At 43.8% G+C, this 26,117-nt stretch overlaps 1 long non-coding RNA gene across 4 annotated transcripts in view; it reads right to left on the reverse strand.

Annotated features, from left to right (window-relative positions):
• Positions 1-10,720, reverse strand: part of LOC111965670 (uncharacterized) — a 58,691-nt gene extending 47,971 nt beyond the window's left edge. The window contains exons 1-2 of one of the 4 annotated variants that reach the window (XR_002877549.2): positions 10,367-10,720; positions 3,627-3,780 (exon numbers count right to left, since the gene is read on the reverse strand). This is a non-coding gene — a long non-coding RNA (uncharacterized lncRNA). The remainder of the gene's footprint in view (positions 1-3,626; positions 3,781-10,366) is intronic. The other 3 variants (XR_002877548.2, XR_002877550.2, XR_002877547.2) reach the window with 3 other exon arrangements.
• Between the last annotated feature and the right edge of the window lie 15,397 nt (positions 10,721-26,117).

Here is a 26,117-nt window from a genome sequence, read left to right on the forward strand (position 1 = left end):
GCATCACTGCTCCCAATGCATCACATAGTGGGTGTAAAGGAGGGCTGGGGGAAGTGGGTTTCATGACTAAACAAGCTGTGTGATTGTGAACCAGAGGATGAGAGGCAGTGTGTGACTGTTAGAGCATCATGTCATTGAAAGCCATGTCCATGACCCAGTCAGTCATTAGATGGAGGGACTGTCCGTCACACCTTCAAAAATAAACAAAACCAACACTCAGAACATTACTAACTTCCCCTTTTCACAGGGGGCCAATGACCTTTAGTGGTGTTTCATATGTCTGTTGGAGCTAATGGAGAGAGGTGCATTTTTTTCACTGCTGCAGAAGAGTCACTTGTTGTGTTTTCATTGCACCGGTGAGGCTCAGCTCTGAGTCATTATATTATGTCCACGCTCACCACCACCACCCAAATTGCATCTTGGGTAGTGCGTACGGCCCAGTACATCACTGGGTCCAAGCTTCCTGCCATCCAGGACCTCTAGAGGAAAGGAAGACTCCAGCCACCCTAGACTGTTCTCTGATACCGCACGGCAAGTGGTACCGGAGCGTCAAATCTAGGTCCAAGAGGCTTCTTAACAGCTTCTACCCCCGAGCCATAAGCCTGCTGAACAGCTAATCAAATGTCTACCTGGACAATTTGTAATGACCCCCCCCCCCTTTTTTACACTGCTGCTACTCACTGTTAATTATCTATGCATAGTCACTTTACCCCTACCTACATGAACATATTACCCAAATTACCTCGACTAACCTGTACCCCCTGTATATAGCCTCGTTATTGTTATTTTATTGTTGCCCTTTTATTTTTTGACTTTAGTTTATTTAGTAAATATTTTTCTTAACACCTATTTTTCTTAACTGCATTGTTGGTTAAGGGCTTGGAAGTAAGCATTTCACGGTAAGCTCTACACCTGTTGTATTCGGCGCATGTGACAAATAAAATGCGATTTGATTTTGTTGGGTCCTCTGGAATGTTACCATCTCAACTGAGCTGGGACGCAAAGACAACATGCAACATGTTATGACCCTCCTGTAGCTGTCTGTGAGGAATGCCTGAAATGGAGGCTTATTTTTTCCCCAGCAGCCCAAGCATGTCGTTGCTCATTGTGTTCCAGTGTGAGTAGGGCCGGGCCATGGCTGCTGACACACACAGTCCCCGGTGTAATCTCTTTAACCCACCACTGTCATCAGCAGACAAGGCGTGACCACCCAGCACTCTCTCTGCTCCATCTCAATTAGCCAATAGAGTGTCCTGAGGCTAGCCACTTCTGGGTTTATGTGTCTTACTTGGTGTCGTATTCGTGGCTGCATACATAAACACATTTTTTCAGGCACACCCACAGACTCACCGATACACGTGTGACACGTACGCACACATCCACTGAGGAGACAGCATTCACCGTACAGACATAAGATACAGTGACCTTTGAGCTACAACTCTCAGGCCTAAATGGACTGTAGCAATAGCTTCTTCCTCTCCGGAAAAGGTTATTTCAAATGAATATCCTGAACACTAAAGTGTAATGGGTTGTTTACTTGTGTTTTAGAATAAATAACACACTTAATGTGTGACTAAGTTGAATAGACTGAGTTTAGGAAATCATTTAGTCACTCCTGAAGGTCTCCTTAAAGGTCTAATGCAGCTGTTTTTATCTCAATATCATTTCTGGGTAACAATTAAGTACCTTACTGTTAAATGGTTAAAAAGGGTCAAAAACTAAAAATGGCCTCTTAGCAAAGGGACATTTCTCAAGCAAGAATTTTGCTAGGACTGTCTGGGAGTGGTTTGTGTGGGGAGGGGGAAACTGAAAATGAGTTTTTATTGGGAAAGAGGTTTGGAACTCTCCTTCTTATTGGTCTGTTAACTAATTTACCGCATGGTGATGTCACCATAGAAGGCAAAACACCATCCCACCAAAACAGGCTGAAATTTCAGGCAGTCTTTTCAAACATATCTTAAACTAAAAGGGCATTATTATAATTTCACAAATTCACAGCCTTATTCCAACCTCATAGTGTGGAAATATATATAAAACATAGGAAAATCACGTGTTTGACTGCACTGGGCCTTTAAGCAAAATATGCATTTCATATAAGGGTTATAAACCAATGAAACTCAAAGTTATAATTAACATATGTCACACAAAAAGGGCATTAGAGAAGAAGCATTTAAAATTAAGTACCATTTCTTTTTCCTCCCTGGAGCACATTTTAAAACAATAATCCCTTACTTTTAGTATGGATGATTTAAAAAAACAGCCATAAGAACACATTTGGTATATGGTGCGTTAAATGAAGAATTACCCTGCATTATAAGATCACGACCATTGAAAGCTAATTTCGATTAAGTTTTAATTAAGCAGAACGTTTCTATAAATATGCTCATTGCTTCTGAGCTAGTGAGTCAAGCCGGGAGTTCTAACAACCCCTTGTTTTAGAATGAGGACCTAACATGACAACTTCTATGTTTGTTCAGAGCAGATTCTGTAGTTGACAATTTCCTCAATTGAAAAAAAACCTTTAGATTATAATCTGTTGTAATCTCTGTCATCTCAATTGACCCTATGGGCAAATCATATCCAGCCATCTCCTCTCTGAATGAACTGTAGCCCTGTATCTGTGGTGGTCTATTAGTCTTGTGGATGCCTTCACTATATGTGTAATGTGGCGAATACTATGCAGTCAGCACAAAAGACGTGTGCTGAGACAGAGGGGTAAGTACAGTCAGAGCCATAGAGAGTGTATATGACTCTGGGTAAGGTATGCTTAATGTCATTGTTCTAACCTAGGCTGCTGGCTTTATAACACAATACCCTGTCTGTCTGCAGGCTGATGATGCCTTCCTGTTTAGTGATGTTGCCACCTGTAAATCACATTTTATGAACCACCTCTGTCTACTCTGCATTATCGTTTTAAAGACTCTTATTGCCTGCTTCATGGTTAATTACAGCACTCATTACTTCCCATGTATCTTTTGAATCATTGGCATGTTCTACAGTTCTCCCAAAACAATAGAAACTTTCTCCTTTATTGTTTGGGAGAAAGTGCTGGATTGTCACTTTCTTGCTTCGCGTCATGCCTCCAGCACGCGGCTGTTTTTTGTTTTAGCCATCATTGAGATAACACTAATCTAGCCCCTTTAAAAAAGAAAAAGAAAGTCTCTTTGTCAAGCCGTCATTAGTTTAAGATAATATTGTGAGAATGCTAAATTAATTGGCAGAGTGTATCTTTAATTAATTAAATAAACCCAATGTTGTAATATGATTAATACCATGAAGTTGTTATCTGTATTTTCCCCCAAAATAAATGTGGAATAGAAATACCTTGTGCATTAATTGCAGAAACGGATGCTTTTACAGCAGCCAAAGCTGGCTGAGGTAATTACAAAAGGTCATTTAACAAATCTTTAAGAGAGAAACAAACAACTATAAAATTGATATATTAATCATTAGCGTCATTATGCCTAATCTGTGCATAATTTGAGTGAAAATGACAAATCTCTGTTGCACGCCAAGCACTTGATAATGGAGATAGTGACCATACATTTTGTCACAGTCATGGTCTCATTAAAAAAGGGCACAATTTAATTAAGAGTTAGCCATCGCCCTCCAAATACATTAATTACCTTGAGCGTGACGAGATGATTTTGGGGGATTACTGATGATTTCATTACAGCCATTGTTCTGTGCGGAGCCCGAAGTAAGGTGTGGAAGTGGGCGTGTTGACAGGATAATGGATGGGCTGGCCTCAGAAGAGGGTGCTGCTGGTGGTCACCTTGTCTGTGGTAAGGAGGGGTGAGTTTAGCTCAATTTGAGAAGTGAAACAGATGATTGTGCTCCCTGCTGGACCTCCAGAGGTAGCAACACATCAACTCACGACTTAACCAGGGTCTATCTAAGCAATAAAGCCAGAGGCGTTGTGGTATATGGCCAACATACCACGGCTAAGGGCTGTTCTTATGCACGATGCAACGCAGAGTGACTGGATGGAGCCCTTAGCTGTGCTATATTGGCCATATACCACAAACCCCCAAGGTGCCTTATTGCCATTATAAACTAGTTACCAACATAATTATTTTTTWATTTATTTTACCGTTATTTTACCAGGTAAATTGACTGAGAACACGTTCTCATTTGCAGCAACGACCTGGGGAATAGTTACAGGGGAGAGGAGGGGGATGAATGAGCCAATTATAAACTGGGGATTATTAGGTGACCATGATGGTTTGAGGGCCAGATTGGGAATTTAGCCAGGACACCGGGGTTAACACCCCTACTCTTACGATAAGTGCCATGGGATCTTTAATGACCTCAGAGAGTCAGGACACCCGTTTAACGTCCCATCCGAAAGACGGCACCCTACACAGGGCAGTGTCCCCAATCACTGCCCTGGGGCATTGGGATATTTTTTAGACCAGAGGAAAGAGTGCCTCCTACTGGCCATCCAACACCACTTCCAGCAGCATCTGGTCTCCCATCCAGGGACTGACCAGGACCGACCCTGCTTAGCTTCAGKAGCAAGCCAACAGTGGTATGCAGGGTGGTATGCTGCTGACTGAATTATAACAGTAAACAAGTAATTTTGCGTCATACCGTGATATATTTAAACAATAATGCTCGAGGGCTTGTGGTATATGGCCAATATACCACGGCTAAGGGCTGTTCACGACACAATGTGGAGTGCCTGGATACAGCCCTTAGCCATGGTATATTGGCCATACAGTACATTCGGAAACTATTCAGACTCCTTAACTTTTTCCATATTTTGTTAGGTTACAGTCTTATTCTAAAATTGATTAAAATGCTTTTCTTCCCCTCATCAATGTATGCACAATACCCCATAATCACAAAGCAAAAACTGTTTTTTAGAATTTTTGCAAATGTATTAAAAATAAAAAACTGAAATGTGACATTTACATAAGTATTCAGACCCTGTACTCAGTACTTTGTTGAAGCACCTTTGACAGCGATTACAGCCTCAAGTGTTCTTGAGTAAGAAGCTACAAGCTTGGTACACCTGTATTTGGGGAGTTTCTCCCATTCTCAAYCTCTGTCTCTACTTTACACTTTCTTCCACTGCAAACCAACCATTCCAGTGTTTTTTATTTATTTTTTACTTGCTATATTGTATTTACTTCGCCACCATGGCCTTTTTATATTTTTATTTATTTATATATATATTTTGTTTGCCTTCACCTCCCTTATCTCACCTCACTTGCTCACATTGTATATAGACTTATTTTTCACTGTATTATTGACTGTATGTTTGTTTTACTCCATGTGTTGTTGTATGTGTCGAACTGCTTTGCTTTATCTTGGCCAGGTCGCAATTGTAAATGAGAACGTGTTCTCAATTTGCCTACCTGGTTAAATAAAGGTMAAATAAAATAAATAAAAAGGTTGGATGGGGAGCACTGCTGCACAGCTATTTTCAGGTTTCACCAGAGATGTTCGATCGTGGTTCAAGTCCAGGCTCTGGCTGGGCCACTCAAGGACATTCAGAGACTTGTCCCAAAGCCACTCCTGCGTTGTCTTGGCTGTGTCCTTAGGGTCGTTGTACTGTTGGAAGGTGAACCTGAGGTCTGAGGTCCTGAGCAGAGTTTCATCAAGGATCTCTCTGTACTTTGCTCATTTAATCTTTGCCATCTATCCTGACTAGTCTCCCAGTCCTTGCCACTGAAAAACATCCCCACAGCATGATGCTGCCACCACCATGCTTCACCGTAGGGATGGTGCCAGGTTTCCTCCATACGTGACGCTTGTCATTCAGGCCAAATAGTTACATCTTGGTTTTATCAGACCAGAGAATCTTGTTTCTCATGGTCTGAGAGCCTTTAGGTGCCTTTTGGCAAACTCCAAGCAGGCTGTCATGTGCCTTTTACAGAGGAGTGGCTTCCATCTGGCCACTCTACCATAAAGGCTGCAGAGATGGMTGTCCTTCTAGAAGGTTCTACCATCTCCACAGAGGAACTCTAGAGCTATGTCAGTGTGACCATTGGGTTCTTGGTCATTCCCCTGATTGCTCAGTTTGGCCAGGCGGCCAGCTCTATGAAGAGATTTGGTGGTTCCAAACTTCTTCAATTTAAGAATGATGGAGGCAACTGTGTTCTTTGGGACCGTCAATGCTGCAGAAATGTTTTAGTACCCTTCCCCAGATCTGTGCCTCGACACAATCCTCTCTCTGAGCTCTACGGACAATTCCTTCGACCTCATGGCTTGGTTTTTGCTTGACATGCACTGTCAACTGTGGAACCTTATATAGACAGGTGTGTGCCTATCCAAATCATGTCCAATCAATTGAATTTACCACCGGTGGACTTCAATCAAGTTGTAGAAACATCAAGGATGATAAATTAACAGGATGCACCTGATCYCAATTTCTAATCTCATAGCAAAGGGTCTGAATATTTAAGTAAATCAGGTAATCATTTTTTTTTAAATCATAAATTTGCAAAAATGTCTAAAAACCTATTTTCACTTTGTCATAATGGTGTATTGTGTGTAGATTAGTGAGGATTTTCATTTATTTAATCCATTTTAGAATAAGGCTGTAGTGTAACAAAATGTGGAGAAAGTCAAGGGGTCTGAATACTTTCCTAAGGTGCTGTATATAACAAACCCCAAGGTGCCTTATTGCTATTATAAACTGGTTACCAACGTAATTAGAATGGTAAAAATAAATGTTTTGTCATACCCGTGGTATATGGTCTAATATACAATGGCTGTCAGCCAGTCAGCATTCAGGGCTCGAACCACCCAGTTTATCATGTTTGATATACCACGGCTTTAAGCCAATCAGCATCCAGGAACCAAACTACAAAGTTTATAAAAACATTTGGTAACATGTACAACATAAGCAATAGCACATGAACGTGTGCATAGTCTACACCACAGGAGGTTGGTGGCACCTTAATTGGGGAGCACGGGCTCGTGGTAATGGCTGGAGTGGAATAGGTGGACTGGTATCAAATACACCAAACATGGTTTCTATGTGTATGATGCCATTCCATTCGCGCCGTTCCAGATAAAATTATGAGCTGTCCTCCCCTCAGCAGCCTCCTGTGGTCTACATATGCAGAAAAGATCATCTGGAATGAGGACAAATGTTTTGGGGGGGGGGGTTCAACATGGAACCTATATTAGAAAATACAGCTACCTCCTCAAAAAGACACTTCCCACCAGACGAGCATTTTCCATTCTGGAAAATAAACAGACAGTATGGCATCACACTTACAGGACATTAGGTTCTGAACATTACTGACTGAGGGTAATATGCTTTTAGCAGTACTAACAATATAGGAATAGACGGTTTGTCATGGTGCAGGTTGTGGCCTGTGTATACACTACGTTCAGAGAGCCAGTGCCTTTCACTTGTACAGGGGATCATTTTTTTACATTTATTTTATTTTTTCTTTAACCTTTATTTAACGAGGCAAGTCAGTTAAGAAGAAATTCTTATTTACAATGACGGCCTACCCCGGCCAAACCCTAACCCGGGCGATGCTGGGCCAATTGTGCGCCGCCCTATGGGACTCCCAATCATGGCCGGTTGTGATACAGCGTGGAATCAAAACATGGGTCTGTAGTGACACCTCTAGCACTGAGATGCAGTGCCTTAGACCGCTGCGCCACTCGGGAGCCCCAAAATTAAATGAAGAGGATCTCCGTCAGAACGACACACACAGTTGAAGTCAGAAGTTTACATACACTTAGGTTGGAGTCATTAACACTTGTTTTTCAACCACTCCACACATTTCTTGTTAACAAACTACAGTTTTGGCAAGTCGGTTAGGACATCTACTTTGTGCATGACAAGACATTTTTCCAACAATTGTTTACAAACAGATTATTTCACTGTATCACAATTCCAGTGGGTCAGAAGTTTACATACACTAAGTTGACTGTGCCTTTAAACAGCTTGGAAAATTCCAGAAAATTATGTCATGGCTTTAGAAGCTTCTGATAGGCTAATTGACATCATTTGAGTCAATTGGAGGTGTACCTGTTGATGTATTTCAAGGCCTACCTTCAAACTCAGTGCCTCTTTGCTTGACATCATGGGAAAATCAAAAGAAATCAACCAAGACCTCAGAAAAAAAAAATTGTAGACCTCCACAAGTCTGGTTCATCCTTGGGAGCAATTTCCAAACGCCTGAAGGTACCACGTTCATCAGTACAAACAATAGGAAGCAAGTATAAACCCCATGGGACCACGCAGTCGTCATACCGCTCAGGAAGGAGACGGGGTCTCTCCTAGAGATGAATGTACTTTGGTGCGAAAAGTGCAAATTAATCCCAGAACAACAGCAAAGGATCTTGTGAAGATGCAAGTACAAAAGTATCTATATCCACAGTAAAACAAGTCCTATATCGACATAACTTGAAAGGCCGCTCAGCAAGGAAGAAGCCACTGGTCCAAACCGCCATAAAAAAGCCAGACTACGGTTTTGCAACTGCACATGGGGACAAAGATTGTACTTTTTGGAGAAATGTCCTCTGGTCTGATGAAACAAAAATAGAACTGTTTGGCCATAATGACCATCTTTATGTTTGGAGGAAAAAGGGGGAGGCTTCCAAGCCAAAGAACACCATCCCAACTGTGAAGCACGGGGGTGGCAGCATCATGTTGTGGGGTGCTTTGCTGCAGGAGGGACTGGTGCACGTCACAAAATAGATGGCATCATGAGGCAGGAAAATTATGTGGATATATTGAAGTAACATCTCAAGACATCAGTCAGGAAGTTAAAGCTTGGTCGCAAATTTGGTCTTCCAAATGGACAATGACCCCAAGCATACTTCAAAAGTTGTGGCAAAATGGCTTAAGGACAACAAAGTCAAGATATTGGAGTGGCCATCACAAAGCCCTGACCTCAGTCCTATAGAAGATTTGTGGGCAGAACTGTAAAAGTGTGTGCGAGCAAGGAGGCCTACAAACCCGACTCAGTTACACCAGGTCGGTCAGGAGAAATGGGCCAGAATTCACCCAACTTATTGTGGGAAGCTTGTGGAAGGCTACCTGAAACGTTTGGCCCAAGTTAAACAATTTAAAGGCAATGCTACCAAATACTAATTGAGTGTATGCAAACTTCTGACCCACTGGGAATGTGATGAATGAAATAAAAGCTGAAATAAATCATTCTCTACTATTATTCTGACATTTCACATTCTTAAAATAAAGTGGTGATCCTAACCGACCTAAAACAGGGAGTTTTTACTAGGATTAAATGTCAGGAATTGTGAAAAACTGAGTTTAAATGTATTTGGCCAAGGTGTATGCAAACCTCCGACTTCAACTGTACATTGCGCATCAGACGGTGCTGACTTGAAATCATAGTGCCCGCACGCAAGTGTCCCACAACAGGGGTGAGATGAGGACAGCTCAATGCCCCGGAGACTGACATGTCAATGGCAGACAAGCTGCTGCTCCAGTGGAGAGGAGATGTCTCACAAACTCACTGCACTCCTCACTGACAGCAACACAATGACACTTAGCTACCGCCAACTGGAGCGCTCTCACTTTTATACTTTCTTTCTTTCTTTCACTCACTCACTCACTCACTCATTCACTCATTCACTCATTCACTCACTCACTCAAAACACGGACGCACGTGCTTGTACAAACACATGATCAGCAGCATAAACGCACAAAGGTATTCAGGCGTATGAAGGGAATAGTGAATCATGCCATGCATTACATAAACTGTTACGAGGGTTGTCTTTGGAGTGGTTTTGAAGCTCGATTTAGAGTCCTCTAAAAGTGGTACCGATTGAATCCATGTGAGCTAGGCTAACGTAATTTGTGTATGAATACAATGCCGTACATTACAGTCAGCAAGCTGTATTGTGTCTGTATTTATATTTATTAGGAATATCACCAACTTGCCATTAGTTTGAGCTCTGATCTAAAGCAACACACCTGCTCTGATAGCCATACTTATCACATTACCTCCTTTGTTGGCCGTGTCCACCATGTGACTTGAATTTTTGCCCTACAATTTTTACCAACTTTGTCACTCAATAGACACACAATACACAATGATGGCATCAGGACCAACAGATAATACCTTTACAGAGAATTAGATATCTGTAGTCATCTGATATTTTTGCCAGACAGGACGTGACAATGTTTCAATGATTTATGGTACAATAAATGCATTCCTACTCGATGAATTTGCAAATAAAAACATTGTGAATCATGAAGGCCAAAAACGTGTTGCCCTTAGCTTTTCTGCCACCTCGGAACTGCATAGAGCTATAGAGAACCGAACTCAGAGAACAGAACGGAGCGACACACACCAGCTCTCTCTACACCACCCTCCCACTTCCCTCCCTCACAACCACCACTAGCTCACGCACAAACACTCACCCAGCTCTGACTGGCCCCCGGGGCTCCTGCTCTCCGATCCCTGTGTGAGGTGTCACACCTTCGGGGGCTCCCAGACGACAGGGCCAGAGGCAGGGGGAGGGGAAACTGGGATGAGGATGGGTTCGCGGAGAGGACTGACGAGGGGGTGGCTTTCTCAGCCCCATGCAGACCCCAGCGGCTGGGCTGAGACAGGGACTAGAGGGACGGCTGCTCCTGCCTCCCTGATCCTGCCTGCAGCAGAGAGAGAGAGAGAGAGCCAGGCAGGCGCCAGTGGTGTTGCGGTGCATGCCGCAGCCAAGCCCTCCCTGCTCTGGGACCCATCTCATTCAGCCAAGATTGCTTCATACAAAAGTTGACAATACACCAGTGAAAGCCATTGTTGATATTCAACATTTTTTAAATAGCTGAACAGAATAGACAACATGGCAGGCCGTAAAACTTGGAAAGGGAAACTGACCTGGAGCTTCCCAGCTTGAAAAGGGCTGCCTTGGAGCGGGAGAAAGGAGAGGGTTTCTGTGGGAAAAGGGAGCGCTGATGTGAAAAGAGCACAAAAACAAAATGTCTTCTATCCCAGGAGAATGGACTACAATGCTCGTTGTGTGGCCGTGAATGGACAATACCCTTACTGGGTCAAAAGCATATTAGTATTCAACAGATTGTATTAAGAGAAACAATGCAATCCAGTGCTATTAGATCCACTGTAATACTGGATATTGCATTTCTGGATTTCTAAGACATACTCATGTCATCTGAGCAGGTTAACTAAGTACAAATACATTAGTGATCATTTGAGTTCAAACTATAAAAAACATTTGGGGCCAGAAACGGTATTTACAGCAATGCCATTAGAGGCTGATCTAGCCCTAATGTCCATAGAGATAGTGACAGTGAGGGCCATCCATCCACTTCTAGGATGTTGTTCTGATGATCCTGCGTGACACGTGCTGACAGCTAATGATGTTCTGTTTCCAGTCTTTGTCACCGTGACAACCCTGCAGATTGATATAGACATTTAAGAAGCCTTTAACCTCCCATCTCTCAGAGCATGAGCGCCCAATGGGGCTTTAGACTAACATGCTAGCAATCGATAAGGCAGTCAGTGTAATGCTTGATTGTGTGTTTCTGTGTGTATGTCTGTGTTGGTGTGTGTGTGTCCGTTGTGTGTGCCGTTGCATGTGTTGCGTGTTGTGGTGTTTGTCTGACTGTGTGGTGTGTGTGTGTGTATGTGTGTGTGTGTGTGTGTGTTGGTGTGTGTGTGTGTTTGTCTGACTGTGTGTGTATGTGTCTGTGTGTGTGTGTGTGTGTGTGTGTGTGTGTGTGTGTGTGTGTGTGTGTGTGTGTGTGTTGGTGGTGTGTGTGTGTGTGTGTGTTGTGTGTGTGTGTGTGTGACGAGAGGTAGCTGTGTGTGTGTGTGTTGGGGGTGAGGGGAGGCTCATAGCCTTGAGCCATGTCCCAGTGTTAAGTTTCATCTTCCCCGTATCTCTAGGTTGGAGTGCGAGAGGAGGACACTCAAAGCTCCCAGTCTACCTGGGATTAATGAAGATTACAATGACCCTAAAGGAAACCACTTTACTTCCTGTGACCCCTCCCTTTCTCTGTGTGCTTTATACAGCCAGTACAACACAAACCGACTACATGGCCACAAGTATGTMGACACCCCTTGAAATGAGTGGATTTGGCTATTTCAGCCACACCCATTGCTGACAGGTGTATAAAATCAAGCACACAACCATGCAACCTCCATAGATAAACATTGGCAGTAGAATGGCCTTACTGAAGAGCTCAGTGACTGTCAACGTGGCACCGTCATAGGATGCCACCTTTCCAACAAGTCAGTTCGTCAGTTCTGCCCTGCTAGAGCTGCCCAGGTCAACTGTAAGTGCTGTTATTGTGAAGTGGAAACGTCTAGGAGCAACAACGGCTTAGCCGCGAAGTGGTAGGCCACACAAGCTCAGAGAATGGGACCGCCGAGTGCTGAAGCGCGTAGCATCTGTCCTCCGTTACTACACTCACTACCGAGTTCCATACTGTCTCTGGAAACTTCAGCACAAGAACTGTTCGTCGGGAGCTTCATGAAATGGTTTTCCATGGCCGAACAGCCTCACACAAGCCTAATATCAACATGCACAATGCCAAGTGTCGGCTGTAGTGGTGTAAAGCTCGCCGCCATTGGACTCTGGAGCAGTGACAACGCGTTCTCTAGAGTGATGAATCACACTTCACTATCTGGCAGTCCGACGGCGAATCTGGGTTTGGCGGATGACAGGAGAACGCTATGCCTGCCCCAATGAATAGTGCCAACTGTAAAGTTTGGTGGAGGATAAATAATGGTCTAGGGCTGTCTTTCATGGTTCGGGCTAGGCCTTAGTTCCAGTGGAGGGAAATCTTTGCATACAATTACATTCTCGAGGATTCTGTACTTCCAACTTTGTGGCAACAGTTTGGGGAAGGCACTTTCCTGTTTCAGCATGACAATGCTCCCGTGCACAAAGCGATGTCCATACAAAAATGGTCTGTCAAGATCGGTGTGGAAGAACTTGACTGGCCTGCACAGAGCCCTGACCTCAACCCCATTTAACACCTTTGAGATGAATAGGAACGCTGACTGTGAGCCAGGCTTAATCGCCCGACATCAGTGCCCAACCTCACTAATGCTCTTGTGGCTGAATMGAAGAAAGTCCCTGCAGCAATATTTCAACTTCTAGTGGAAAGCCTTGCCAGAAGAGTGGAGGCTGTTATAGCAGCAAAGGGGGGACCAACTCCATATTAATGCCCATGATTTTGGAATGAAATGTTTGGAATAAGATGTTTTTACTCCCCCCCTACATAGCCCACAATGCAATACACTGAATATGAAATACAGGTGTCCACATACTTTTGGCTATGTAGTGTATATATATGTACTGAGTTGCTGGGTTGGTTTTTGTGTGGTGTATTGGTGTGTGTGTGTGGTGTGTGTGTGTGTGTGTGTGTGTGTGTGTGTGTGTGTGTGTGGTGTGTGTGGGTGTGTGTGTGTGTGTGTTTTGTACTTTGAGGGGGCTTTATCAACAACATTGAACAGGACCAGTTCGTGGCCCATTGACATTAGAGAGGGTGATGTGGAGATTATAATTATATTGATCAGGGAGAAATTACAGCTCTTAGAGGAGAGGCTGGGCCCATATAATCTTACAGGTGTGTCAGCGCCCAGCCGGTAGAGCGAGAGCGAGAGAGAAAGAGAGAGAGAGCGAGAGAGAGAGAGAGAGAGAGAGAGCAAGCAAGGCAAACAACCTGCGGTGTCTTTACTGGAAGTTCCACATCAGTGACACCATCACATACTATTAGATGCCATAAAGCTCTCATTTTACTCTAGCATTACACCCCTTCCCCGCCTCCCCTCTGCCGCCCTCCCGCCTCCCCGCTGCCGCCCTCCCGCCTCCACACTGCCCCCCTCCCTCTCCTGCTGGGCTGGATGGCGAAGCCTGGTGGGAAAACGACATTCAATCCATCGCCGCCTCATTCAGGCCAAATTGGCAAATGACAGCTCTCCGCCTCTAGGATTTAGGGAAGTAAAAGGTACCACCGCCACCGTCCGCCTGAGCCATGGGGAACAGGGGAGCTGATGGTGGGGGCGGTACGTTCGAGAGGTGAGGCGGGGGGGCTGGAACTCCCCTGTCTCTTCCCCATGTCTGTTCCCTAGTTCTGGTGTGCAGGTAGAGAGAAGAGAAAAGGGGACCAGAATGCCTGCTCATCAGATCTTCTGTGTGACCGGAGGTAAAAAGCTTACACACCAACCAGCCCCACTATCTGAGCTTACACACTGCTGATAGAAAAGCCATTGCTTGGCCTTACAGCAGACCAGAGCAGTGAGAGGACAGAGAGAGTTATTCTTAAAGTAAACACACACTCACACAGCACAGACCTGTGTGGCCAGCTTTTCTTAAGGACAGGAAAAATGAGCCCTTTCATGGCTGTAGTTTGGAGGGGATATAAGTTCCTGGGTATTTAAAACAAAATCTTAGCCTTCAGCTAACCATGAAGACAAAAAGGCAGGCATATGCAAGAAAGGATAGCACACGCGCACTTTGCACACACACACACACCAAACACACGTGCTAACAAAAGGAGGCCGTTTCCTTCACATTGGAGCATTTTGCCGTGACACACAGAGACAGAGACAGAACATATTGTGTTGGACACTGACTGTCCCCTGTCTGAATGGTACTCTTACTGCTAATGAAGTGCTAATGGCAGTCCCCCTGCAGAGAATACTAATTAATGTTACTGGGTGAGAACTGAATGTACTCCACTACTCCACCATGTCCTAATGAGCAGAGGCGGGAGGCAGGTTTGTCTTCACCATGTTCCAGGTGGGTAAAGAAGGAGGTCCGTGTTGGGGTTTGGGGAGTGCTGGGTAAAGACAGGGGGTGGGGGGGGGTTGGGTTTCCTGTCCCCCTTGCTCATAACAGAACCCCCACCCCCCAAACTGGAGAGGACTGTAGGTGTCGAGGGGGCCAGCACAGTGGAGCCTCAGCCAACAACATGGATATATAACGGTGACGACGCTGCTGTATCTGATGGGAAAATATAGGACAAGGCCGGTCTTTAGATAATGAACGCAGCAACATACAGCTCTGTAGCTCCGTAACGTCACGAAGACTTCCGCCTCGTACAAGATGCTAACATGCTTACCGGCAGTAAATCGCTACACTTCACCTATTACAATATTGCTTTTCTCAAGGACATTTGGATTTGTAAAGGTCCAAAACCTTTTCCTTATGCGTTAAATAAAAGCACGCACAACCTTATCGCCTCGTAAACAAATACATTGACACCTTGTAAACAAACTGGAAACGTGTGCATATTTGAACAATGTTCATGCACCTTCAAAATAAATATAGATATTGCACATTGCATTTATTCTAAACCAATGAAATTGCTTCCTGGAGACGACTGACATCTCATAGAAAAGGACTTCAGTGTGATATAGTTTCTACCTTTCTAAGCATATACACATCAGGGAAAAATAAATATATACATAACATATTTGGAGGCAGACAGCGTATAGGGGAATCAGATTCAAAGTGTTAAAGAATGAGTGAGTGCGCAAGTGCGTGAGTGTGTGTAAACATAGATTGGGTACGGTATTGGAATTACCTGAGTGAGATAATGGCAGGGCATTAAATTAACTTTCATTCATTAAATGCAACACATTTAGGTAATCTTGTCCCCCAAAAACACGCCAATGGCGTGAAAGGCCTCCCTCTCGCTATCAGGAGCCTCTGGTCCCCCACACTGATGCAGCTGGCAAGGCGCTACCGTCGACTGTCGAAACGCAGCGCCAGATCTAGTTATAAAATAATTGAATTTTCATATCAGAGGGGACCAGAGTCCCAGCAGACAATAGGAGTGCTGAGTCCTCTCTGATATTGGCTCAGGCCCTTTGCCACGCACATGAAATCAGTATGTTAATGTTCCGGGATTTTCTTTTTTTAAGGGCACTTGTGCTCTCTGCAATGTACTACCGATGCGGTTTCAAAAAATTGCAACTATTGATAAGTAGGCTGCCAGCAACCCCTGGACCCCCACCCCATGTGTAACTCCCCACCTCCTCTCAACCAAGCAAGACTCCAGACGTCCTCGTACCCCCACCCTACACCATTATTAAAATTGTAATTTATTTTTCTAAATCAGAATGACAGCTTGCTTTCTTTTCACTGCAGCAAGTGGTGAATCATGGAGCTTTAATTACTTTCGTAACTTTGCTGACCCTGTGAGAGCGCAACTCCAGTGGAAAAATGGGCCTTCCAACAAAGGACTTCCACAGCCACAGACACCTATGTTAATTTAAAATGTGAGAATTTATCAAACTCTGGATTTTATACGATTTTGTTAACATTTCACCTCCTACCTTTCTTACACTCCCTACAACTTCCCTACTTGCAGCTTCCCTGTGACCCCAATCTTATGACCCACCTCCTGAAGGGAATGGGTGCACACAGGAGAACTAAATATACTCACTGCGATAGTGTGAGTGAGAGAGAGAGAGAGAGAGTCCATGTGTGTGCGTGCGTGTGTTTGCCCTCTTGTGTGTAAGTGCATGCCTGTGTGGGTAAAGGCAACAGAGTCCATCCAGAGGCCAGGAGCTGGCCAGAGGTCATCATGGTGGTAGCCCCTTAGTCGCCCCCTCATATCCAGGCCACGAGCCCCACAGCAAGCTGACAGACAGAGCAGGATCCCACAGCAGGCTAACAGACAGAGCAGGATCCCACAGCAGGCTGACAGACAGAGCAGGATCCCACAGCAGGCTGACAGACAGAGCAGGATCCCACAGCAGGCTGACAGACAGAGCAGGATCCGGGGCCCCAAAGAGATCAACAGGGATGAATGCTGCAGTGGATCACTTCACAAACCTTTGGTCCACAGGGACCAGGGTCAGGCGGCAGACAGAGGAAGCAATTAAGAGTCGTATCCATCAGCTTCCACTTCTGACCAGGGGTAAAGCCAGGATCTGACTTACTTTGATGCTTCTAAAGCGGACTGTAAAGCTGTCTCAAAAACGATACACTGCCCAATGCCAAAGAAGACATTGATCGTCTCTATCGCTGAGTTTCAAGATTAACACAAAAAATACTTTTTTTTAAGCTACGGCACTTTATCGTTTCATGCAGGGATCTTTGTTGATTCCTGTAGAGGTTCTTCTTGTTCACCGGCAGAGTCAGACTCCTATTGGTTCACATGCTGCCTGCCACCTGTCTAATTAAAGTTGCTAATATGGTGTAATCCCTACTATCTCTCTCCCCTTCTCACTGGTGCATCTCTGTTTTGGCTCCAGCGCTGGTGAGAACCAAGGGTAGGCAGGCGGGATTGCTCTTTGGCTGATAATTGAATGAGTGATTATCCCTCCCATTAATAGACAATGACACAGATAGCGCTGCCATATGTCCGGAATATTAATGGGTGGCTGCAGTGGCCCAGATAAGATGAGGCGCCATACCGTTGCTATAATAGGGGTTAAAACTATTTGCCAGGAGTGCCACAGCCCCCTCTTGCCCACCCGCCCACTCAGCAAGCAAGCCCACCCGTCGGCTCCCCTGCCTGTCTGCCTCCCTCTTGCTATGCTAATCCCTGGTCCCCACTAACTAGGCCTCCACCACCCTCCACAGCCTGCCCTTGTGCTTGGGCCTGACCTTGCTGCTCCCGGGGCTATGAACACCATTGTGTTGTGGAGCTCATTGAAGGCCACTCTGAGAGGCATGATGACATGCTGATGACACGAAGCAGCCCGTGTTTGGTATTTATGGGATTTTACATTTTAAAACAGGAGAGAAGATGGAGGGGTGGGGTGGGGTCTGGTTGTTGCTGACTATCTGCCTCTGTACTTGTCCAATTAAGATTTGTGTCTACATAATGTTAGTGATGAAAGAGTGGAAGTACCTAACCGCACCAAGTAAAGAAAATAAGTAAACAGATATCACCCTTGGCTTATAAATTTCAGCTCAAATTCAGTTTCCACACGAATGCACGAATCGCTTGCCTTTTCCAGTGAATTTAGTGTGGCTAGCCTGTGTTTTTCCCTACCAAATGTTATGATCAGTGAGAGAGAGTTATCTGGGGCAGTCTAGGCCCTCAGTGCCTCACAGAGCCATCGTGGATAACCTCCGAGCCACTCATGCCAAAACTCACCATTTGCCAAAAGGCTGGAGAGCAGGTGATCATTTAGGGCACAGCTCTACATGAATCACCATGCCAATCAATATCTAACATCTATTAGCATTTGAAAGCAATATTTCCTCTTTTTACCTTGCAACATTTGTGCTTAATGCTGTGAAGTACCTTATCATAGGTTTGACAGCAAAAGAAAGGCCGGTTCCCATGGAGACTGTGAAAGCCATTGGTTTCCTTTTCAGCTGGATAATGAACTTCTCTCCTCTTTATGTCACTCTTCCCCTTAGCTCTCAGCCTCTCCAGTTAAATTCAAATCCGTGCGTCCTTGAAATCTTGAATTTCTTTCAAATAGTTCTTCCAAACAAGAACACAGACACAGACAGAGAGAGAGAGAGAGAGAGAGATTTGAAGCTCCACAGATACCATAGGCCTATTATATGGGATATTGATAATAATCCCAGAAATCTAAACATAAACTCAAGTTAATTTACTTAATACTAATACTCAAAAACTATTTTTGGTTAGAAAATACATTAAATAAAACTAAAAGGGGTAGATAGCCTCCAGTGTTCATTTTATGCTTTCTAGTAGGCTAACAAATAACCATATTAGGCAAAACACCGACCTCCAAGACTGACCTCTGTTCAGCAATGCATTGGTTTTCTTATCTTCTCCAACACTCATGGCTTGTATAATTTCTCTGCCAAACTCGCCCTGCACCGAATTATAAGAACATTGGTTGTAATTGATAAACATTAAACATGTATTATTCCAAAAGTATTAAACAAAACAAAAGTCAATGGTGAAATTATTCAACAAATGATGTCAACGATTTGGGTGAGTGGATTTCAATTCTGCTGTTTTGGCGCATTTTTTTCAGGCGGTCTCCTGATTTGCCCGTCTCATAGGAGATTAATTAAGATGGGCCTAACTGTACATTCTAATTTCTAGAGCACAGACATGATATTCGCCACTTGCCAAATTAAATATTTCTTAGGCCTCCTGCTGATTCTTTCTTGATACCCTGTCTGTAAGACAACGTTTTTTCTGACCATTCGAAACATATTTAAACGGCACCTGAACCAAAAACAAACAACTTCTCTAGTCGAAAACGGTCTATGTGGTATCGATATGAGTCAGAAACATTTATTCTAGTGTCAAAATGAACTACAAAGTGTAAATATGATCATGTTGGTCACAAAGTCAGTATCAATTTGCGAGAATATAGGGTTAGTAACAGTTTTCATTGAGTCAGGTTTATTTCAATGCTGCCCACATAGCCAACGAACGAGGCGGCTCAGATAATATTGAAATGTTTTGAATCAACTAGACTGCTTGGAGAATATTAATATTGCAACATACCGAGGCGGCCCACAAACGTTTTTCCCCTGGCCAGCATGGCTCTGTCTGATGTCATTGTGTTGCCTACGCTGCATCTGGGTGCTCATTATATACAACAAAACAGCCCTACGTCCACACTATAGTTAAATAACTTAGCAATATTTAATGACGTTTTGCCAACCAGATTGGCCTGTTACAATATATCATTTTAATTCGAGAAGATGGACAAGCAAGACTGATAGAGTGAGAGGTGGAAATGCATTATACCAGAGGCAGGTAAGCTACAGGTAGAGATGAAGGCAGAGGATGATGATGATGTAGACCTACAGCAAGAAGTTAAAATAGTTAGCCCAACTAGGTAATGATTAACTATTTGCATTATCTCAATTATCGTTATGTCACTGCATGACAATGTACATTTGATATAGTCTACAATTGTTATTGTCTTTGAAGGCAAAAACAAGACATGTATTTTGGGGAAAGAGCAAGTTGTTCAGATGTTGTTTTTTCATACCAATAGGCCGACACGAAACCAAAATTGCACTAGCCTACTGGGAAAATAAATGAAAATAGCAATTAGGCTTACAGCTTTCACAATCTATATTTTAATTTCAAGAAAATAGCAACAAGGAGGGCTCCCCACCTTCCAATTCCATATTAAATGAACCCCTGGCTCTCAGATTACAATAAGATTTATAAGGCCAAGATCAAATGCCGACATCAAATTCAAAGCAATTGGTGCACTGCCTAAACAGCTGACCGACAAAGCAAATGGCACTCTTTTTAAAAGTGACAGAAAAGGTGCACAGGCTGGAAACTGCTCTACGAGCACTTCTCCGCATGGTCCTAAAGCCATCCCTTATGGTAAACAGCCATTGCATTTTAATCGGGATTGGGGGGGATGAGAATTTGTCGTGGATGTTTATTTTTGACAGCTATATCGAACCGCTAACACAGGACTGGTAAAGGCCCAGTGTACTTCTTTTGTGAATTTTATTTCCACAAAAGAAAGAATATATATATATACACTGCTCAAAAAAATAAAGGGAACACTTAAACAACACAATGTAACTCCAAGTCAATCACACTTCTGTGAAATCAAACTGTCCACTTAGGAAGCAACACTGATTGACAATAAATTTCACATGCTGTTGTGCAAATGGAATAGACAAAAGGTGGAAATTATAGGCAATTAGCAAGACACCCCCAAAAAAGGAGTGATTCTGCAGGTGGTACCACAGACCACTTCTCAGTTCCTATGCTTCCTGGCTGATGTTTTGGTCACTTTTGAATGCTGGCGGTGCTCTCACTCTAGTGGTAGCATGAGACGGAGTCTACAACCCACACAAGTGGCTCAGGTAGTGCAGTTCATCCAGGATGGCACATCAATGCGAGCTGTGGCAAAAAGGTTTGCTGTGTCTGTCAGCGTAGTGTCCAGAGCATGGAGGCGCTACCAGGAGACAGGCCAGTACATCAGGAGACGTGGAGAGGCCGTAGGAGGGCAACAACCCAGCACAGTACCGTCCTCTCGCCTTTGTGCAAGGAGGTGCACTGCCACGCCCTGCAAAATGACCTCCAGCAGGCCCAAAATGTGCATGTGTCTGCTCAACGGTCAGAAACAGACTCCATGAGGGTGGTATGAGGGCCGACGTCCAAGGTGGGGTTGTGCTTACAGCCACACCCGTGCAGGACGTTTGCATTTGCCAGAGAACACCAAGATTGGCAAATTCGCCACTGGCGCCTGTGCTCTTCACAGATGAAAGCAGGTTCACACTGAGCACATGAGCACTTGTGACAGACGTGACAGAGTCTGGAGACGCCGTGAGAACGTTCTGCTGCCTGCAACACTCCAGCATGACCGGTTTGGCGATGGTCAGTCATGGTGTGGGGCGGCATTTCTTTGGGGCCGCACAGCCCTCCATGTGCTCGCCAGAGTAGCCTGACTGCCATTAGGTACCGAGATGAGATCCTCAGACCCCTTGTGAGCCATATGCTGACACATACACATTTGTGGCCTGCTGAGGTCATTTTGCAGGGCTCTGGCAGTGCACCTCCTTGCACAAAGGCGGAGGTAGCGGTCCTGCTGCTGGGTTGTTGCCCTCCTACGCCTCCTCACGTCTCCTGATGTACTGGCCTGTCTCCTGGTAGCGCCTCCATGCTCTGGACACTACGCTGACAGACACAGCAAACCTTTTTGCCACAGCTCGCATTGATGTGCCATCCTGGATGAACTGCACTACCTGAGCACTGTGGTGGGTTGTAGACTCCGTCTCATGCTACCACTAGAGTGAGAGCACCGCCAGCATTCAAAAGTGACCAAAACATCAGCCAGGAAGCATAGGAACTGAGAAGTGGTCTGTGGTCACCACCTGCAGAATCACTCCTTTTTGGGGTGTCTTCGTAATTGCCTATATTTCCACCTTTTGTCTATTCCATTTGCACAACAGCATGGAAATTTATTGTCAATCAGTGTTGCTCTCTAAGTGGACAGTTTGATTTCACAGAAGTGTGATTGACTTGGATTACATTGTGTTGTTTAGTGTTCCTTTATTTTTGAGCAATGTAATATATATATACAGTGGGAGAACAAGTATTTGATACACTGCCGATTTTGCAGGTTTCCTACTTACAAAGCATGTACAGGTCTGTAATTTTTATCATAGGTACACTTCAACTGTGAGAGACGGAATCCAAAACAAAAATCCAGAAAATCACAGTGTATGATTTTTAAGTAATTAATTTGCATTTTATTGATGACATAGATATTGATCACCTACCAACCAGTAAGAATTCCAGCTTCACAGACCTGTTAGTTTTTCTTTAAGAAGTCCTCCTGTTCTCCACTCATTACCTGTATTAACTGCACCTGTTTGAACTCGTTCCTGTATAAAAGACACGTCCCACACATCAATCAAACAGACTCCAATCTCTCCACAATGGCCAAGACCAGAGAGCTGTGTAAGGACATCAGGGATAAAATTGTAGACCTGCACAAGGCTGGGATGGGCTACAGGACAATAGGCAAGCAGCTTGGTGAGAAGGCAACAACTGTTGCGGCAGATTATAGAAAATGGAAGAAGTTCAAGATGACGGTCAATCACCCTTGTCTGGGGCTCCATGCAAGATCTCACCTCGTGGGGCATCAATGATCATGAGGAAGGTGAGGGATCAGCCCAGAACTACACGGCAGGACCTGGTCAATGACCTGAAGAGAGCTGGGACCACAGTCTCAAAGAAAACCATTAGTAACACACTACGCCGTCATGATTAAATCCTGCAGAGCACGCATGGTCCCCCTGCCAAGCCAGCGCATGTCCAGGCCCGTCTGAAGTTTGTCAATGACCATCTGGATGATCCAGAGGAGGAATGGAAGAAGGTCATGTGGTCGATGAGACAAAAATAGAGCTTTTTGGTCTAAACTCACTCGCCGTGTTTGGAGGAAGAAGAAGGATGAGTACAACCCCAAGAACACCATCCCAACCGTGAAGCATGGAGGTGGAACATCATTCTTTGGGGATGCTTTTCTGCAACGGGGACAGGACTACTGCACCGTATTGAGGGGGATGGATGGGGCCATGTATCGCGAGATTTGGCCAACAACCTCTTTCCCTCAGTAAGAGCATTGAAGATGGGTCGTGGCTGGGTCTTCCAGCATGTCAACGACTGAAACACACAGCCAGAGCAACTAAGGATTGGCTTCGTAAGAAGCATCTCAAGGTCCTGGAGTGGCCTAGCCAGTCTCCAGACCTGAACCCAATAGAAAATCTTTGGAGGGAGCTAAAAGTCCTATTGCCCAGCGACAGCCCCGAAACCTGAAGGATCTGGAGAAGTCTGTATGGAGGAGTGGGCCAAAATCAATGCTGCAGTGTGGCAAACCTGGTCAAGAACTACAGGAAACGTATGATCTCTGTAATTGCAAACAAAGGTTTCTGTACAAAATATAAGTTCTGCTTTTCTGATGTATCAAATACTTATGTCATGCAATAAAATGCAAATTAATTACTTAAAAATCATACAATGTGATTTTCTGGATTTTTGTTTTAGATTCCGTCTCTCACAGTTGAAGTGTACATATGATAAAAATTACAGACCTCTACATGCTTTGTAAGTAGGAAAACCTGCAAAATCGGCAGTGTATCAAATACTTGTTTTCCCCACTGTATATATATATAATATATATATATATATAGTACCAGTCAAAAGTTTGACACACCTACGAGGGTTTTTCTTTATTTTACTCATTTCTACATTGTAGAATAATAGTGACATTAAAACTATGAAATAACACATGGAATCATGTGGTAACCAAAACATATGTTATATTTGAGATTTTTCAAAGTAGCCACCCTTTGCCTTGATGACAGCTTTGCACACTCTTGGCATTCTCTCAACCAGCTTCATAAGGTAGTCACCTGGAATGCATTTCAATTAACAGATGTGCCTTTTTAAAAGTTAATTTGTGGAATTTCTTTGCTTAATGCGTTTGAGCCAATCAGTTGTGTTGTGACAAGGTAGGGGTGGTATACAGAAGATATCCCTATTTGGTAAAAGACCAAGTCCATATTATGTKAAAAACAGCTCAAATAAGCAAAGAGAAACGACAGTCCATCATTACTTTAAGACATGAACTTTGAAAGTTTCTTCAAGTGCAGTCACAAAAACCATCAAGCTCTATGATGAAACTGGCTCTCACGAGGACCGCCACAGGAAAGGAAGACCCAGAGTTACCTCTGCTGCAGAGGTTAAGTTCATTGACTTTAACAGCCTCAGAAATGGCAGCCCAAATAAATGCCTCACAGAGTTGCAGACACATCTCAACATGATCCAAACACACCAAGACAGTTGTGAAGAGGCCACGACAACACCTTTTCCCCCTCAGGAGACTGAAAATATTTGGCATGCATCCCCAGAGCCTCAAAAGGTTCTATAGTTGCACCATCGAGAGCATCCTGACCAGTTGCATCATCGCCTGGTAGGGCAACTGCTCGGCATCTGACTATAAGGTGCTACAGAGGGTAATGCTTACGGCCCAGTACATCACTGGGGCCAAGCCTCCTGACATACAGGTCCTATATACTAGGCGGTGTCAGAGGAAGGCCCAAAAAATGGTCAAAGACTCCAGTCACCAGTCATAGACTGTTCTCTCTGATACAGCACGGCAAGCAGTACCGGACAGCCAAGTCTATAGGACCAAAAGGCTCCTTAACAGCTTCTCCTCCAAGCTATAAGACTGCTGAACATTTAATCAAATGGTCACCTGGACTATTTCCATTGACCTCCCCCCCTTTGTTTTTACACTGCTGCTACTCACTGTTTAATATCTATGCATAGTCACTTTACAAATGACCTTGATTAACTTGTTCCCCCGCACATTGACTCAGTACCGGTACCCCCTGTATACAGCCTCGTTATTGTTATGTAATTTTCTTGTTACTTTTGAATGTTATTTAATTGTTTTACTTTAGTTTATTTTGTAAATATTTCTTAACTATATTTCTTGAACTGCATTGTTGGTTAAGGGGCTTGTAAGTAAGCATTTCACGGTAAGGTCTACACCTGTTTTATTCGGCACGTGACAAATAAAATTTGATTTGATTTTAAATATATTTTTAAACATTTTAATGGCTCCAAATGTCAATGACTTAAAAGCCTCAAACCAACTATAAGTTGTAGAAATGTTTATGGGTCTACACATATTGAAAGTATTTAATGAGAAAACTAAAAGGTGTGCAATATGAAAATATTGTCCTATTAACATCATGTAATTTATTGACTGTCCCTAACTAGCCCCACTATCCAAAGTCAAACCAATTTTGGAAATTGGCAAAGGAGTTGGCTAGTTTGCTAGCTAGCCTAGGCTACTTCCAAACCCAAGACRTGGTTAGACTGTTTAAATGTATTTAACTGTGTACTGTTTTGGCAGACTGAATGTACTAAAACTTCCCACATGTAAACACACACATAATGACACCAATCACACCTCCAAGACCCAAATCTCGTTCTCAGTCGCATTTCCTAATAAGGAGGCTTGAAACCAAGGCTAAATCAATTAATTTGGATGCTACCATTGTCCTTGAGGGTGGGGGTGGAGATGGATAGCCTATGGTAGATTCCCTTGAGGCACAACTTCATTTTTTATAGCCTCCATAGGCCTAAAATGTGAACCTGATATTAGTAATATATTCTTATTTAAATAAAACATATGCACCTTTCTTTTGAAATAGTCATATACGTTCCCGCTTCTTCTGTGGACATCTCAAATGTTGGTCTCATATGTCAAATTCCTTCCAGGCAATTGATCCAGTCATTAGGGGCCGGAGTGGTGTCACACTTTTTCCTCATCCCTAGCAGACACAGCTGATTAAACTAATTGCGTTCTAAACTGAAGATCATGATTAGAGTCAGGTGTGTTAGCTGGCGCTGGGGCAAATGTGTGACGCCAATCAGGCCCCCGAGGACAGGAGTTTCCCACCCCTGACGTAGATCGTGAGAGGTTATAATCTCACACGAAGAGAGTGGGAGAGACTCCACAAACGTTGGGTAACAATATTACATTGTTCCTCGGCAAAACATTTTTATGGAGAATATAATTTGCTTCGCCCGCAGAACGTCTCTATCCTTTCACACTTGATATAATACACTACACATTCCTCAGAGTAACTTCAATAAATTATTAGAAACATATTATCCGTTGGGTATTTTTTTTTTACATAGTCTGGTGTCTACAATATTGTGACCCTGAGTATTCAGCACAGATGTTCTT

This window comes from Salvelinus sp. IW2-2015, linkage group LG6.2 (assembly GCF_002910315.2).
Source record: "Salvelinus sp. IW2-2015 linkage group LG6.2, ASM291031v2, whole genome shotgun sequence".
Taxonomy (NCBI): domain Eukaryota; kingdom Metazoa; phylum Chordata; class Actinopteri; order Salmoniformes; family Salmonidae; genus Salvelinus; species Salvelinus sp. IW2-2015.